Below are 18244 nucleotides of genomic sequence, written 5' to 3'. Positions count from 1 at the left end.
CTGGCAAAAAGAAAAAAAGGGGGGGAGGGTCACTCTAAAGGTACAACAGTGGAACTGAGTTTCCTCCAAGTTAGTAGATGAGCAAACTGTTCAGTTGGCCCTATAGAATCATACCCTCAAATGCTCTCCAAAATAAAGCAAAGGACAAATTAAGCACTTCATTGCTCTGGAAAGGAAAATAATGGAACTTATTTGCACACGTTTCTCAAGACCTGCAAAGAAGAGCTTGGGCAGGCCTCCCCAGGGTGTGAGTTCAAAGAAAAGTGTTCTGAAACTTGTCTTTGCTGATGTACCGTATTTTTCGCTCTATAAGACGCACCAGACCATAAGACACACCTAGTTTTTGGAGGAGGAAAACAAGAAAAAAAAATATTCTGAATCTCAGAAGCCAGAACAGCAAGAGGGATCGCTGCACAGTGAAAGCAGCAATCCCTCTTGCTGTTCTGGCTTCTGGGATAGCTGCGCAGCCTGCATTCGCTCCATAAGACACACACACATTTCCCCTTACTTTTTAGGAGGGAAAAAGTGAGTCTTATAGAGCAAAAAATACGGTAACTCCATCAAGTGAGATTCTTAGTCCCCCTCCATGCTCTTGTTAGCACCAGGTGGCTGTGGCTAGGAGCCTCTATATTAATGCCCCACAATGACCTAGAGTAGGGTGGGGAACATTTTCTAGGTCAAAGGCCACATTCCTTTCTGGGAGACCTTTCTGTGCCTGCATGCAAGGGGCAAAGGTGAGCAACACAATGAATGCAATTTTTTAAATTTGTACAGTAGGCTGGTTTCTCCAGACGCTTGCATGCCCCTCTCTGTCCTCCATCCAAGGAAATAAGAAAGAGCAGCAGACTCCAAGAATACATGCAAAAGCACCGAAGTAAGCTTGGAAGGAGGTGTCTCCTGGGGAGAATCCCAGGAGCAGATGGAGAAGCTTGGAAGGTCACAATTAATGCCCAGACCTAGAGGTGCCATCTTCTCAAGAAGTTTGAGGGGTGCTGAAGTGATGTTCTGACAGCATGCACACAACCTCATCTAATGTCACAAGGAGCCAGAGGTGGAGTCAAACACCCTTTGAACATTGAGGGGGACTGGCTACCTAAAAGAGGGGATTCCTTAGCCCCCAGGAACCAGTGCCTATGCCCGGACCTGAGGTTCTGCACAGCTGATCTAGAGAATCTATAAAGAATTGGCTTCCAGTCCTGACTGACTAATGGTGTTCAGACTAGCAGTGTGTGTCCCAGCAGACAAGCCCACCCAAATAAACAACCAACCTAAGAAGAGCCTGCTGGATCAGGCCAATGGCCCAAGGAATCCAGCATCCTGTTCTCACAGTGGCTTTGATTATGTCTTTCTTACTTCAGGCATTGTACATAGCAAGGAGACATTCAACGAACCAGATAGAGGAAGAACTCCCTCAGAACTACACAGCCAATCAGAGCATGTGCTACCTTAGCAAACATCACATCACTCTGCCTGGTTGCTAACCAGCAATACCACCACTTTCTTGGTTAGCTGGCTTACTGATAACAGAACAAACCCTTATGTTATGTTATAAACATGATGATCCCTGATGTTGCTCTTTCAACTGTCTGTAGTGTAGATGCTCTCAAATTATCATATTCTGCTTTGGTCAGACCACACCTAGAGTACTGTGTCCAGTTCTGGTCACCACAATTTAACAACGTGACAAGCCAGAACATGTGCAGAGGAGGGCAACCAAGATGATCAAGGGTCTGGGAACCAAGATTTATGAGGAGCGGTTGAAGGAACTGGGTATGTCTAGCCTGAAAAAGAAGAGACCGAGAGGAGATACAAGAGCCACCTTCAAATATTTAAAGGGCTGTTACACTGAACATGGAGCAAACTTGTTTTCACCCTGCTCTGGAGAGCAGGACGAAAACAAAGTGTGTAGGTTATAAGAAAGGAGATTCTAACCAAACATCAGGAAGAACCTTATGAGAATATGAGCTGCTTGACACCCTCAGAAGGTGGTGGGTTTTCCTTCATTTGAGTCTTTAAAGCAGAATTTGGTTGGGCATCTGTCATGGATGCTTTAGTTGAGATTCCTGCATTACAGGGGATTAGACCGGATTACCCTTGTGGTCACTTCAAACTCTACAATTTTCTGATTCACTGATTCATCATCCCTCAAGCTGATGAACTTGCTGAAGTTGCAATCCATGTTGCTTGCTTCCAGTTTACATGGACCAGTGTGCATTCCCTAATTGAGTGGCTAGATAATGCCAACAGAACATATGAAGTGGATCACAGTTTGACTAACTGAATGCCGATGATTGGCGATGAGAAGCAGTGGCCTCCCATCTCTTGTTGGACCACAACACTCACCATCTCTGACTGTTGGCCATTGTGGATGTACCTGATGGGAGTTCTATTTTTTTATATATATAAAATATTTATTAAGGTTTTAGGAATTTATATAAAATAGAAAATACAGAACAAAAAACAAGAACAATAAAAATACATACAAACCAAACAGAACACATACAACAACAAGTATAAATTCAATCCCTTATATTCATAAAACTTACTTTCCCGACCTCCTCATACCTCCCCTTTCTGTATTCCATTCTCTAATTAAGTCAATTCAGCAAATCCTTCCCCTAATTTCTGTATAATTTTTGACCTTTCTTTTCTTAATCACATAATCATTACAGCTTTTAACCACTTAATTTCTGAATCAACATCGTTCTAGCCTTCAATAATTTTACAATGTTTCCTAAGATAGTCCTTAAATTTCTTCCAATCTTCTTCCGCCGTCTCTTTTCCCTGGTCTCGGATTCTGCCGGTCATTTCTGCCAGTCCCATATAGTCTATAACCTTCATCTGCCATTCTTCCACGGTGGGTAGATCTTCTGTCTTCCAATACTTTGCGATGAGTATTCTTGCTGCTGTTGTAGCATACATAAAAAATGTTCTGTCCTTCTTTGACACCAATTGGCCGACCATGCCCAGAAGAAAGGCCTCTGGTTTCTTCAAGAAGGTATATTTAAATACCTTTTTCATTTCATTATAGATCATTTGCCAGGTGGGAAATGACCTGATGGGAGTTCTAGTCCACCAACAGTGGTAAGGCCAGGGGTTCCTCATCTATGTGACAGATGGAGACTTTTGGTTTCCATCTTTTGGTTTGTAGTGGCTTCTTGGGCTGTGATGCTGTCCTCATGTGATTAAAATTAAAGGTTCCAGGTGTGTAAATGTCTTCACTCTCCCATGGGAATACCCATACAGACGTATCTTGTGCAAATATATAACAATTCATCTTTGTCACCTCTAAACACTTTGTTTCTTGCAAGCAAAGCTATTCATCTCTCAGGGATTGGGGGGGGGGGGGAATCCTAGACCTTCCAGGAAGCGAAGTGGTTAATGATATTAGTGCACCACCTGAATTTATGGCTATGCACCCGGCATGTTCAGATGACTACATGTCTCTGGGGCTCTGTACGACCACAGCCAGGCTACTTACAAGGAGACACGTTGGCAAGATTTCTCTTCATTATTGTTCTAAATCATGTCATTTGCAAGTCTGAAAGTGACTTTGGATTTCACGCTCCAAATCAAGAAGTTCCAAGTGTCACCTCTGCTTACGACAGCATGCTTTCTAGAAAGTCGAAATTATTCAGAGGAAGGATTCTGAAAGAGAAGAATGGAGAGGTGAGGGTATCAAAAGGCGATATGCAAACGCAGTTGCATATAATTAGGCTTAGCTTCGGTAGGAGATGAGTTCTAAGGGACTAAGGCAGAGGAAGGGAACCTCAGGCTGGTGATACACCTTCAGTAGCATTGCCAGATCTCCATGTCTCACCTGAAGTCTCCAGATTTACCAGTTGGAAAGCTCGAACCTCCAGGTGAGTGAGATTGTCTTTAGTTGTTGCTGTTATTGTTTAGCATTCGTCTGTTTGGAGAGACAATGGAGTATGCCTCTGAGGGTGAAGTCAAACTGCTGCATTAGTAGCGCTGAAGTGACCTCCCCAGGGTGAAAGCCTGGGCAGTGTGTATGGAGATCCTGGGCTGCCCAGATGACAAGACATCCCCCACCTCGGCCTTGCCTGATGTGGCCCAAAGGCAAGCAGAACAATATTTTTGGCACCAGGTGTGGCTGCAGCAGTTGCCAGAAGGAGGTGTACAAGACGTCGTGCAACTGTCCTAGGGATTCCACTCCAGATTTGTGTGGGGTTCACTCTTTAGCCTTTTCCTCCCCAAAAGATATCCCACAAGGCAGTGGAGAAAGTGGATCAAGAAAAGTGTTTATTCCACTCTCATAACACTAAAACTCATGCACAGTCAATGAAGCTGAATGTCAGAGGACATTCAGGACAGATAAAAGAAAGAACACTTCTTCATACAGTGTACTTCCTCAGGGGGCAGTGTTGGCCACTGCCCTAGATGGGTTTAGAAGAGAATCTGACAAATTCAAGGAGGGCAAGATGGTTGGTAGTTATGGCGACTATGCAGATGGAAGAAGCAATGCTTCTGGGTACCAGTTGCCGGAAGCCACAGGTGCAGAGAGTGCTCTTGGGCTCATGTTCTCCTTGCTTGTTTCTCACAGACATCTGGTTGGCCACTTTGACAACAGGATGTTGGACTACATGGGTCATTGGCCTGAGACAGCAGGCAATTATTATGTTCTTAAGTCCTTAACACAGAGGAGCAATGGGGCTCAGTGGTTTCAGGCTCTGGTCTCTCAACGTTTTCAGGATCTGGTCTCTCCCAGCCCTACCTGAAGGCATCCTTGGGGATTGAACCTGCGACCTTCTGCATGCCAAGCGGACGCTCTGCCACTTTGCTAGGACCCAGCAAAGCTTCACTTATGTTTTTTCAATGTTCTTGACCACATGAAAGGAAACAGAATGGCATATTAAAAGGCTGGTATAAACAATGTGTGTGTGTGTGTGTGTGCGCGCACATGTTTGTGTGTGTGTGTGAGAGAGAGAGAGAGAGAGAGAGAGAAAGAACAAATGTTCCAGTAAGGGGCAAAAAGGACATTTTCTGCTTGCAGGAAGAGTGGGCACGTGTCACTAGCCTGCTCCAGCAGAAACTAATATGAGGTAAAAGATAGCCTTAAAAAAATGAAATGATCATAGCAAATTAATATGGAACCTCTGAGAAACCAGATCAAGAAATGTTTCTAGAGATAATAGACTCGCATAACCAAGAGTCTGGGAAATTGATGGCAAGGTTGTTGTGTTTTCCCTTCTTCCTTTAAAAAAATATTTTAAAATATCTTTACAATGCTCAAGATAGAAAACGTACAATGTTATCATCTAAACAGGGCTTGCATCCTTCCCACTCCCCTATAGTAATAAGACAGATTCATCTGCTGTAGAAAAGTGTTAGAAAAGATCAAAACATGTTCAGGGTCTAGCCCACTCCAGGAATCCCCCAACAGAGATCGACTGGGTGTCAAATGATATAGAGGATCTTTGTATGTATATATTTACTCCCCAAACTGTTGAGCATTATGCAGGCAGTGATTAAAAGGGAAATTATCTACATCTTGGTGATGTCGTCTATGACTGAATTTGATACGGATGCTATGAATGAAAAAATGTGGTTAGCGCAGAAAGGGAGGAGATGCTTGCTTGAAATCAGGGGGTCAGATATGAAAAGGCAAAAATAAAAAAAACCCATGTGGCATTATCAACAGGTGCAGAGATAGAGGGTGGCGGCATCAGAAGGGAATGAGGCTGGAGATAAACGACACAGGCCTCAATCAGCCAGATACCAGCACCAATCTCTGAAACACAGAATGCCAGTTGTGGAAATGTTAAACCCAGAGTCTTGTTAATCTCTTCAGATTTAAGGAGATACTGCACATGGGCTAAGCCGATCAGAATTTCAACACTAGTAGAGGTGTTGGAGAAAGCCAATGAAAAGAGAAGCGGGAGTGGAAGTTCCCATTTGTCCCATGTCCAGAACATAAATCAGTCCAGTAAAGATGATCACTTTTGGCTATATTCAGTCTTCAAATGATACATGATTGATTACACACACACACACACACACACACACACAAACACACACAATTTGTGCTGTGTGTTCTCTGCATTGAAATGAATGGGGTAGAAATGTAATGTGAAGGGAATTGCAGAATTTAAGTCATTAATTACATAGAATATGTAAATTGCAGGATTTTTCTACAGTGGGCAGCAAGATGAATAACATAGTTTCTGGTGGGAGATGGGCTGCAGTGCAATGGAAGCAATGTTGCATGCAACAAATATAGGTCAGGGTGGAATGCTATCTAATGGACATTAAGGGAATTTGAGTTAAGGGAATTTGGAAGAGGAAGCAACCCTATTGCCCTGTGTGAGTAGCTGGGTTTCCATAAAGCAAGACACAGTGATAACAGCAAGGACCTTTATTGAACTAACAGAACTGGACAACAGAGGCAATGCAACTGCTTACTATATGCATTTCTGAAGGCCTGGGCCATTCCCACTCTCAACGCAATTGGCTGTCTAAACTCCCAAGCTGCGAATCAGACCTCAGAGCTTAAGGGCCAGTGGCAGTGGCCCAAATCCTGAAACGTTCTGTGATTGGATATCATGTACAGAATCAGAACACGGGGGCTCAGAATCCTTAGTCTAGACTCAAGCTCAGGCAAACACGGACTACTGAATACATAACAAGAAGTTTTCAAGCTTTCTAGCTACAGGGGGATCTTCTCCACATTAGCTGAACTGCTGAGAACCCCAGCACCTCTGGCATAGTATCTGGGATGACTGGGATATTCTTTAAGATTTTTTAGCCATCATCAGCTGGACCAGGAGTTCCCAAACTGCAGACTGCAGACCACCAGTGGTCTATGGAGTGTCTGTAAAAATACAAAGAAAAAAATCATACAGTGTCTAGCACAGCACATTAAAATTGCTACAAGAGGCCGAAAAATCATGCAGTGGTCCACCAAGGAATTGAGCAACTTTCAAGGGGCCCATGGGTTGGGGGAAAGAGGGAAACACTGATCTGGACTTCACTGGATCTGGAGTCACATTCTTCCAGTGAGCTATTTTAGATGGATAAATTGTGCTGCAGTTACGGGACTGACTTCTCTGTCCTGTCAGATAGTATTTATTTCTGTTCTTCTGTAATCCTTCCCTGGTGCTTTGGATCAAACAGAGGTATAATTTAAGTAAATAAGATACAATGTAATGCAATTAAACCATCTCCCTAAGCTAGAAGCATCCAGGCGACTTCCAATTATTTTTTAAAGCCAAACAGTACACCCATTTATGTACTGGGCTTTATTCATTGAATACAGGATCCACAAGGCTTTAGCCCAAGAAAATCTTTTTTAAGTTTGAATTTTTACTGAGATCCCATGTAGGATCTCTTTTCAATAACAGAAGGGGCTCAGCTTTCACACTTATGAAGAAGGAAGTTGCTAGGAATCGAATCTCTCACTCTGACATGGTTTCGTGATGCTATCACATGCCTAAATCTGGTTCTGTTTCATTTTCTTTTATTTTCTTTTATTTATTATTAAACAAAAATTGATTGTAACAAAACCTCGAAGCAGTTTTCATGGAATATTAAAATTAACAATAAAACACTTAAAATAATTAAAACATTTAAAAAAAAACAATTAAAACCAGAGGTAAACTAAAAAGAGATTTAAACATATCAACATCTAGGAGGGGGTGAAGGGTTGCCTTATCTTGAAGAGCAAAAAAGAGGGCAGCCCCAGCTGCTGCCAGCCTGAGCCTGGGCAAGAGGCACGTGGGGCTGCTGTCACTGCCCCAGTGTGCCTCTTTTCCCAGCTTGGGCTGCCAGCAGCTGTGGCATGCAGAGCAGCCCATTCCCAAGCTGCCCGTGCCCACTCTGCCCACCCCAAAGCCCAGACATTTCCTCTAAAATGTAAAAATCTGTCTGTATTTGGCAGGTTGGTCCCTCGAAAGAGAACATGTCCAGGTTTTCCCAGACGTATGGCAACCCTACCTAAGTTTCATAGTTTAACTATGTGGTGTGTGTGAAGAAGTATTTTCTTTTACCCATCTGGAATCTTCAAACACTCAGGTTCATTGAATGCCCATGAGGGCCTTCTTGGTGCTTGCTCCCAGACTTGCTTCCTTCCTAGAAAAGTTAGGTCGGTTCACTACTTGTTATCCTTCTGCTAGCAGCTGAAGATTGTTGTCTTCTAACTGCAATCGCTGGTTGTTGTTTGTTTGTTTTGTTTAGGGAAGCACTTTCGTAGTGCTGTGCTGTTTTTAAAGATCTGTATTTCAATTGCTTTTTAAAAATGGTTTAAATTATATTGGCATATAAATACATTTTAATGCTATTTATATTTTTTATTTATTTTGCTTTCTGCATTTTATCGGTTTGTTTTAAGATGTCTAAACCACCTTGTGTCCCAGTTTGGGAAGAATAATAATAATAATTGTGGTAGGTAGCTGAGTTGGTCTGCCACAGTTGAAATATATAAAAAATAAAATAAAATAAAATTGTGTAGTAGCACCTTAGAGACCAACCAAGTTTATTCTTGGTATAAGCTTTTGTGAAGTGTGCATGCACGTGAAAGCTTATACCAAGGACAAATTTAGTTGGTCTCTAAAGTGCTACTGGACATTTTATTCTATTTTATTTATTTATTTTTAATCATCGTCATCATATTCTGAAGAGGGGACACGGGGACAAATACAAGAAGATGCCTTCACCCTGGTATGGCTCCCCTTTATTACATACACAGTCCAACAAGACAACGACAAGAATCTGCCAACAGCAAACAAACCAATCTGGCTAACCTGATTCAAAAATACACACTCACACCCCACTCACATATGAAAACAAAGTTCACCACAGCCAATCAGAAACAAACAACCACACCCTAGGTCAACCCCAACCTCTCTCACCGCCAAAGGAACACAAGCGAATAGTAAAGAGAACCCACACAAGCGACGCTGACACAAACCCCCACACATACACTAAGTAGAATTCCGTATTTTCACTCCATAAGACACACTTTTTCCCTCCTAAAAACTAAGAGGAAATGTGTGTACGTCTTATGGAGAGAATGCAGGTTGGAGGCTCTGCTCAGTGCTCCCTTTAAAGAGCCGCATGGAGCGTGTGTGTGGCTCTTGGGGGCTTTTCCCCAAGGAGGGAGAAGGGCAGCCTGTCAGTGATGGGCTGCCCTTCTCCCTCCTCGGGGAAAAGCCCCCAAGAGCCACAAACACACTCCACGCGGCTCGTGAAAGGGAGCGCTGAACAAAGCCTGGGATGCATACAGGCCCCGCTCAGCGCTCCCTTTAAAGAATTTGTTTTCTCTCTTGCATTCTCCCTCTAAAAACTAGGTGTGTCTTATGGAGCGAAAAATACAGTGGAAGCATTGTCACCTGACCCCAGCCCCACTCACCATGGCCCCCTCCACCTCTTCCCCCCTTTTCTTCCTAATCTAACACTAATGTCTCATCAAATGAAAGTGATCTGTAGAAATTGTAACTTGAAAAAAAGAGACATTGCACATACTTTTGTAACCCAAGAAATCTTTACTAAAATATGATCATAATGCATTATATATATATAATAGCTGTCAACTTTCACATTTGAAAATAAGGGATCAGCAGCCTCACCTGTCCCAGGGACAGTCTACGGGATATCTAACAATCCAGGATAGCAGCAGAAAACAGCGCTGGAGTAAGGGAATTTCCCACAAAGAGGGGAAGATTGACAGCTATTACACACACACACACACACAGAGTAGTACCTCGGGTTACAGACGCTTCAGGTTACAGACTCCGCTAACCCGGAAATATTACCTTGGGTTAAGAACTTTGCTTCAGGATGAGAACAGAAATTGTGCAGCGGCCGTGCAGTGGCAGCGGCAGGCCCCATTAGCTAAAGTGGTGCTTCAGGTTAAGAACAGTTTCAGGCTAAGAACGGACCTCCGGAACGAATTAAGTTCTTAACCCGAGGTACCACTGTATATATAAATACTGAAGAGGGCTGATGAGGGAATCCACCACTGGGCCACAGATTTTTTTCCATCCCTGACCCAAGCTAATTCTATTAGAAGTCAGAGAAATAAATATCATCACTTTGGTTTTATTTTTAACAAGGGGAGCATAGGGAAGCCTGTCAAGCTCAATATTTTCAGCAGATGAAGCAAACAGAGTTCAGCACAGGTGCTTCAGTAATTGTGACAAATAGGGAAAAATCCCAGTGATGTTGGGGTTTTTTTTTTGGGGGGGGGGAACGATTACGACGATGACGATCTGACGCTGTCGTTGTTGTATCTATTTTTCTTTTTTTTTTTTTTTGTGGTGTGTGTGGTAATTTCATCCCGATCCTATTCCAGCCTTCCCGCATTGTCCTGGGAGAAGACAGCCAAAGGGATTGTGGGTATGTCTGTGCTTTGCGACCCAGCTGAACATGTGTTTCCCAGCAAACAAACAAAACTCCCTGCAAAAGGAAGGCATAAAAGAAAACTTCGTCTTCGCTAGAGAGATGGTGCAGAGAAGGAGGCAGGGGGTTATACGCCTCAGGACTCTCCAGTTTTGTTGTCTCTGGGAAGCAGGATTGAGGTTCCGCACTGGTTGTCTACCAGATGTTCCATCCTGCCTCGCTACTGGAAGGTTGTGAGAAAGCCCCGGAGAGTTGAATGACAACAATCTGTCAACCAGTCATCATTGTCTCGTGCTTTCCCCTCACTCTCATATTCCATTATTCTCCACCTTATGTCACTGTTTTTAGTCTGTAAATTGTTCATTGTTTATTACGGCACCTTCTTTCCATCAGTATTTCTTAATTTTAATGACATTCTGCCACCGAGCCTGTTCTTCGGAGGTTTGACGTCCCTTTCCTCCAAAGGGGGAGGGAGAAAAAAATAAAATAAAGAACTGGGGAAGACAAGGAGAGAGCAATTACTCATCAGGATCCAGAGGTTCAACATGCGATGACACCAAGGGTAGGGAGTGTGATAAATGTGTGGCACTTTAGGTCCCTCTCCCATCAGATACTTTCAGAAAACAATGGTAAAGTAATTATTTGCAGGTCTTTGCCGCTTCGCAAAGGTGCGTTCGCCAGAGGCAAAAGAATCAGTGGGTCATCATATCCAACTAAACTCTACTCAGAGTAGATCCATTGAAATTGGGAGACCTAAGTTGCTCATGTTTATGGATTTTAATGGGTCTTCTCTGAGTATAGCAATGGATGGAAACCTAGATAAGAGTTACTGTTTAATTCTTTATCATACTTATATCCCAACATTTGCTTCATGGAGCTCACAGTGGTATGCATAGTTCTCCCTCTCCTTATTTTCTCATTTTCTCTTTGCATAAGAACAAGCACGAAGGAGATTTCCCAGCCCGCTCACAGGTTCTTATAATATCAGTGGAAACAGGTGGTCCTGGTGAGTATTAACCGCTTTCAATTTAACCTGAGGACTGCCATTTGTTTAGTTTAATTTTAATTTATTTGAATTAATTTTGGGATGCAATTTAATCGATTGATTACTTGTTTTTATGTACAGTGGTACCTCAGGTTAAGAACTTAATTCGTTCTGGAGGTCCATTCTTAACCTGAAACTGTTCTTAAACTGAGGTACCACTTTAGCTAACGGGGCCTCCCACTGCTGCTGCATGATTTCTGGTCTCATCCTGAAGCAAAGTTCTTAACCCGAGGTACTATTTCTGGGTTAGCGGAGTCTGTAACCTGAAGCGTCTGTAACCCGAGGTACCACTGTATATTGTGTTATTAATATGATGTTAGCTGCTCTGAGCCTAGCCCAAATAAAATTATTATTATGTGGTATGCCCCATAGAGGAACTTATGGTCTTCAAATAAAAACATCTTGAAGGTCCCAGGCCACAGAGAGGTTAGGCTGGCCTCAACTAGAGCCAGGGCTTTTTTGGCTGCAGCTCCAACCTGGTGGAACGCTCTGTCACAAGAGACAAGGGCCCTGCAGGACTTGACATCTTTCCGCAGGGCCTGCAAGACAGAGCTGTTCCACCAGACCTTTGGTCAGGGCGCAGCCTGACTCCCTCCTTTGGCAATCTTTACAGAACTTTAGTTTATAATTGCCATCAATTTTGATTTTAATTAATTCTTATAATGTTTTTAGAGTGTTGCACTATTTTAGTGTTGTTAGCCGCCCTGAGTCCGGCTTCAGCTGGGGAGGGTGGGATATAAATAAAAAAAAAATATTTTTATTATTATTTTTATTATTATTATTATTATTATTATTATTATTATTATTATCATTATCATTATCATCATCATCATCATCATCATCATCATCATCATCATCACTTATGTCATCGAATTCTACCCAATATTGATCCAGAGTAGATTCCAATGTATGGTTAGCAGAGTAAAAACTTAAACACGTTGCAAGATTCCCCCCAAAATAGACCAGAGGCAATTCATATTGCATCCAACAGATCTTTGCTGCTACTGAAGGCAAATGAGTATAATTGTCACAAATCCAATACATTCAGGATTGGCATTGCCCATAAAAAATCCAGCTGCAGCAGACTTAAGTTAAACTTACAATAACTTACAGTAAGTCTAAACCTTCACACTAAGCTTACTATGTACAGAACACCACACCAGAAGGAAGAGAGATAGAAATAGAAAGTGAAACCCAGGCTCCTTCTGGCCTTACTTTTATAGTCAGCATGACCTTGACAGAAGAGATAAGAGAACTAGTTTAAACCAGCTGTACTCAGCTTCTCTGAAGGAATAACCCAAACATCAGGAACCTCCTGCTTGTTTCTTTCACACAGAGAAGCTTCCAGAACCCTCTTGAATTCATTAGAATAGGAAAGATCTCTACACATCAGATCAATACTTTCTGCACTAAGAAATGTAAACTGACAACTGAATCCCTTCAACAACCCTCCGAGGTAGGTTAGGCTGAGAGGCAGTGACTGGCCCTCAAGGTCTCCTGGGGAGCTTCATGATTTGAACCCAGGTCTCCCAGGTCCTAGTTTGACACTCTATCCACTATGCCACATGGGCTGCCACCAGATATAAATTCCCACCACGAATGAAGACGCAAGGCATTAGCTTGAAGTAAAGATGACATATTGATTGTGTGGTCTACAACAAGCACTATAACATGGGTAATATAGCAGGAGAAATCCCACTGCCTCCTTGTTAGGGTGGATCAGGCAGTAGCTCCTTGAGTCCAATCTATTTACACCTGTCAGGCTCAGGCTAGCCCAGCTGGAAGTAGACCTGCTCCTGAACTGCATTTCATGGAGCAGAGAGTTATTGATGACTTCTAGCAGGGCGTTAAACCACAGAGCCTAGGACTTGCCGATCAGAAGGTCGGCGCTTCGAATCCCCACGACAGGGTGAGCTCCCGTTGCTCAGTCCCTGCTCCTGCCAACCTAGCAGTTCAAAAGCACATCAAAGTGCAAGTAGATAAATAGGTACTGCTCCAGCGGGAAGGTAAACGGTGTTTCCATGCACTGCTCTGGTTCACCAGAAGTGGCTTAGTCATGCTGGCCAAATGACCCGGAAGCTGTACGCTGGCTCCTTTGGCCAATAAAGCGAGATGAGTGCCGCAACCCCAGAGTCGGCCACGACTGGACCTAATGGTCAGGGGTCCCTTTACCTTTACCTTTTTAGCCAGGTATCTGGGTGACCACTGTAAGAACAGGATGCTGCACAAGATGGGATATTGGCCTGATCCAGTAGGCTGTTTGTAAGCTATTTTTTATCTTATGAGTTAGAAATAGGCATAATTTATACTGGTTTAAGAAGCCAGCAGAAGTTCCTACACTTAGGGTTGCTCTATAAGCCACAGGGTGCTTTGATTTTGCAAAGCGCTCGATGGACAAAGCCTCTGCAAAATTTGGACCATAGCCAGCAAGAATTTCTTTCCTTCTGATTGTCACCAAATTATTCTACTCTTAAGAGCCCCTTCCCTTAAAAGAAAGGTCACAACACTTACCTTCCAGGATTGGCTATAGGAAGGACATAACACATTACTTCAAAACACTAGGTGCTTCTTGTATTCCTCTGCATGCATTAACCTTCATTTTATTTGATGAGTGAGTCTGATTCGTGTTTTTCTGTGTATATCATGAATAATTTCATTAAGGCATTTTCTCCACTGTATCTTATTTTGCTGCTTCTCTTCCCAAAACACATCCTTAAAAATATTAACAATTTATAATGCATAAGAAATACAGACAGTGAAGGGTATGATTTCTCTGGTTTTACTATTATCGGAGTCTGTCATATCCCATAACCTTTTCCAGTATATACAATATTCAGTTCTTAAATTCCGCATTGGCAGTACGTTATCTTAGCGCGATGACGAGACAACAGACATGTTGGCGCACTCGAGTCACTAATCATGTCTCTTTTGATTCGATTAGCATAGAGATGTTCTTGGATTTATGCAACATCGGGGGAAATGTGTTAAAAATACTTGTCAGTGTCCTTACGATTTATCTTGGAGAGGAAGAAATGTTGCAGCTTGAGTAGGGTTCTGGGGGAAGAGCCATCGGGACTAGAGAGACTGAAACTGTATGGCCTTTAAAGTTCAGATGTAGTAGTGAGTGCTTGAAGAATTTCATCCTGGTGAAATCCAAAGTGAAACTGGCCTGATCCAGATCTACTGGAGAAATGTGTAGATCACAATGCAGCCACTTGCTCTTTCCCCAGAATTCTTTGTGGCTCAATAAATGTATCGAACTGCATGTAAGGACACACGTTTTGGGAGAAAATGAATGCAGAAATACATATATTCTATATTATATGTGTAGAAATGTGTGTTTTGGAGAGAATATATGTATCACAATGCAAATTCCTTAGGGCCCCACTTTCTTGGGGGTGCCCAAAAAAATTTAAAGGGAAAAAAAACCCTGGATGTACATTTCCAAAATATAAGATAAAAAAAACAAATAAAATAAAAGCTATATTCAGCAACAGTGTTTTGTGTTGTGTAGGCTCCTATGATGTAAGTAATGGGCCCCGCCTGCTAGCCTGCTCCCTAAAATACCACTGGTTAGATACCTATTAGGTTCATAAATTACCATATAGCATATATTCAATGCAAAAAACAGTGACAATTTGTTGTTGACAAAGGACAGCTGGACATATAAAGGGCCCCATTACTTTCAGTAGCTTAGGGCCTCATCAAACCTAAATCTGGCCCTGGGATGGATTGATGAGTGATGCAGATGAAAATGGACTTCTATATCAATTACTTGGCTTCTATGTTCAGAATAAAAGTTTGTGAAGTTATGGTGGGATTGTAAATAGGCGAGGAATGTTCTCATTTTCATGTAACACAAGGTCATTGGCCAAATGAACAATTGAGAGTCAGCATGGACAAAAGTAGCAGACAATCTTTTATTAACTTATGGAATCTGCTACCAGTGTGGTGAAGACCACTAGCCCTAGGTCTGACAGTGACTGTTCACTGTGATAGCTAAGCATTATCTTTTAATACAGAACTCCTGTACTCTGAATAGTTGTAACTGCTGCATTGCAGGGGGTTGGAGTAGATGACTCTTGAGGTCCCTTCCAACCCTACAATTCTATGATTCCATGATAATACTGTCGGAAATCAAGCCCATATCAGGAGAAACTGGCAACTCTCCCAGGCACCCGGCATGATTCCCTGTTGACCTCCCTGGCTGCATTCCCCAGCAAGATCCAGGCTAGGTCTCGATAGGCGATTCTTCTCAAACGTGAGAAGAACACACCCCCTCTTTCCTGCCCCCCCCCCCGGCAGGGGAAAGAGATAGACAGAAACGTATTTACATGCCTTTATTTCTGTCTTTGCAGCATTACAAAAAAACATGACTGCTCTCTTCAAACTCCAGCAGTCCAGTGGCTAACACTTCCTGTACTTCCTGGACAGGAACAAACGGAAGAGCTCATATTACACTCTGAGCTAATTCCGGTGCTTCGCACTGTGAATTGACTGTCCCTCTGTTTCCCACAGGCAGTCCCAACATTCCCATTATGTTTTGCTTTCAAGCTAGCAGTTTGCAGCTGCATTGCTTCTATATCGTAACAAATACTGTATATACTCGAATATAAGCCGACTTTTTCAGCATATTCTTTATGCTGAAAAAGCCTCCCTCGGCTTATACTCGAGTGAGGCGGGCGGTGGAGGAGGGATGAGCCATTTCTCGCCCCTCATCCCTCTACCACTGCCAGCCTCTCACAAGGGAGAGGCGCTGCACAGGAGAGGCGCTGCAGTGAGCTGTGCCTCTCACAACCGGGTTCCTATGCCTGCTCTTGGGAGCGGTAGAGTGGGGGGGGAGGAGAGGGACAAGCGGCGAGAAAGGAGCCCTTTCTCACCGCTCGTCCCTCTGCCACTGCCCAACTCTTGCAAGGGCAGGCACAGGAGCCTTTGGGAGCGATCTAACCCCCAGGGCAAACAGGTCTTACAGAGCTGCCCCAGCAATTGGCACATGTCTAGCTGGGGCAGCAGCTGTTTCCAGTGCTGCCCTTCTGTGAAGGAGGAGGAGGAGGAGGAGGAGGAGGGTCCTGGCAGAACAGCAATCACGTCCTGGTCTGGAAGTCCTCCAAGAAGCCACAGGTCCAGCAAATGGGAGAAGATGGAAGTCCCCAATAGGGTTGTCTCCCGAATTTCAGCATGTTTGCCATTCACCTATGTCAGGGGTATGGAACCTCAGACCCAGGAGCCAAATGTGGCTCATCAGGCCTGTCAGTCTGGCCTTCAGGTCCCCTGGAAAAGGAGAGGTGCTTCCAGAGTGAAATAGCTGGAGTCGTTTATTTAATATTTCAGAAACAGTCTTTTTGTAAATGGGCATTTGACTCCGGGGAAGAAAGGGTTGGAATAGTTTGGCTCTCGATGGTTTGGACCGTTGGTTTTGCTTTATATAAACATTTAAGAAAGCAGCCATAATGACATCTCAAAGGTACATTTTAATGAGGCTTGACTCTGAATAATAATCAAATCAGATGCTAATAATCAGTGTAATGAAAGTCCTTCACATTAATTGCTTGTGATATATATATATATATATATATATATGTGTGTGTGTGTGTGTGTGTGGATTGTCAAATCATGGTCAAGTGGAGCTCATAGTTCCAACAAACAGAAACTTAACTTTCTTCCTTAAGCCTTTTAAATCTCCTTACACCACTCTTAATCTCAATTATCTTCTATCTGCAGGCCCCATTCATATTTTGCTGTGCTGCCGGGGTGTATCTGTGTGTGTGTGTGTGTGTGTGTGTGTGTGTGTGTGTGTGAACCTTTTCCATCCTTCTTGTGGAGACCACATGCCACCAGTGGGTGGGGCCAGAGTCAAAAGCGGGTGGAGCAATTAATATAAATCTTACAGTTTTAAAGTAGGCTAGTTTCTACATGCTGTCAGGGTGCTGTCAGCGGCTCCCGGCTGGTTGCCCAGGAAATCATAAAGACAAGGAAAAGTTTCTTACCGTCTTTTTTTATTTCAAACTTTACAGAAAGAAGCTATAGAACCCAGCCTCTTGGATAATGGTGCTGTCCCGAGTGAATCTCCACCCCCTCTCCCACTTCCTCAGTCGTCATCATCGTCACCTCCTCTATGGGTGCTGCTACGTCCCCTCTGTTCTTTGAGCTCTTTGCTCTCCTACTTTTAAGGCTCACCGGGTTCTGGGAGATGGAGGGTCTGGAATGGTTCCTAGTGGCATTGGGCCAGTCGGCTGCTGCTCTGCTTTCCCCCTCATCTCAGCAGCTGAGCATATGCCCACACTGTCCAGGGTGGACATGCTCCCGAGGGGGGTGGGGCATGGAGGGTGCCCTCCCAGGTGTGGGATAGTCATTTGGGTGCACAGGGTGGAGCGAGCTGCCGTTGGCGGATATTCGTTGTGCTGCGTGCCTGAGACTCCCCAGCCTCCCCCAGCTGTCAAAACAAAGGGGGAAGGGGAGAATGCTGCTGGCAAAGCTGCACAGTTCCCCCACTTCCCCGATGGCTTAGAAGTAGCGGGTGGGCAGTGCGCCAAATGTCACCCCCCTCAGGGATGACACCCGGGGTGAGACGCCTCCACTGCCACCACCTTGCTCCGCCACTGCCTCATCTGCCTCTGAGCTGTGACCTCCCACAAACCCCTGTTGTAACTCTATACTGTCTTCCTCTTCCTCCTCCCTGGAAGGGTCAGAATCCACCATTTCTTCTCCTCTGCCCAGCCTGCTCTTGTATGCCCCTCTCTATCCTCCCCTCCAGGAAAACAAAAACAAGGGTCATTATCACATACCGCTCAACATTTCTCTGATAAAAACAAGGATGTCCTTCTTCTTCTTCTTCTTCTTCTT

Source organism: Podarcis filfolensis (assembly GCF_964270895.1).
Source record: "Podarcis filfolensis genome assembly, chromosome: 11".
In the NCBI taxonomy this organism is placed as follows: domain Eukaryota; kingdom Metazoa; phylum Chordata; class Lepidosauria; order Squamata; family Lacertidae; genus Podarcis; species Podarcis filfolensis.
This window is presented reverse-complemented; position numbering follows the sequence as displayed.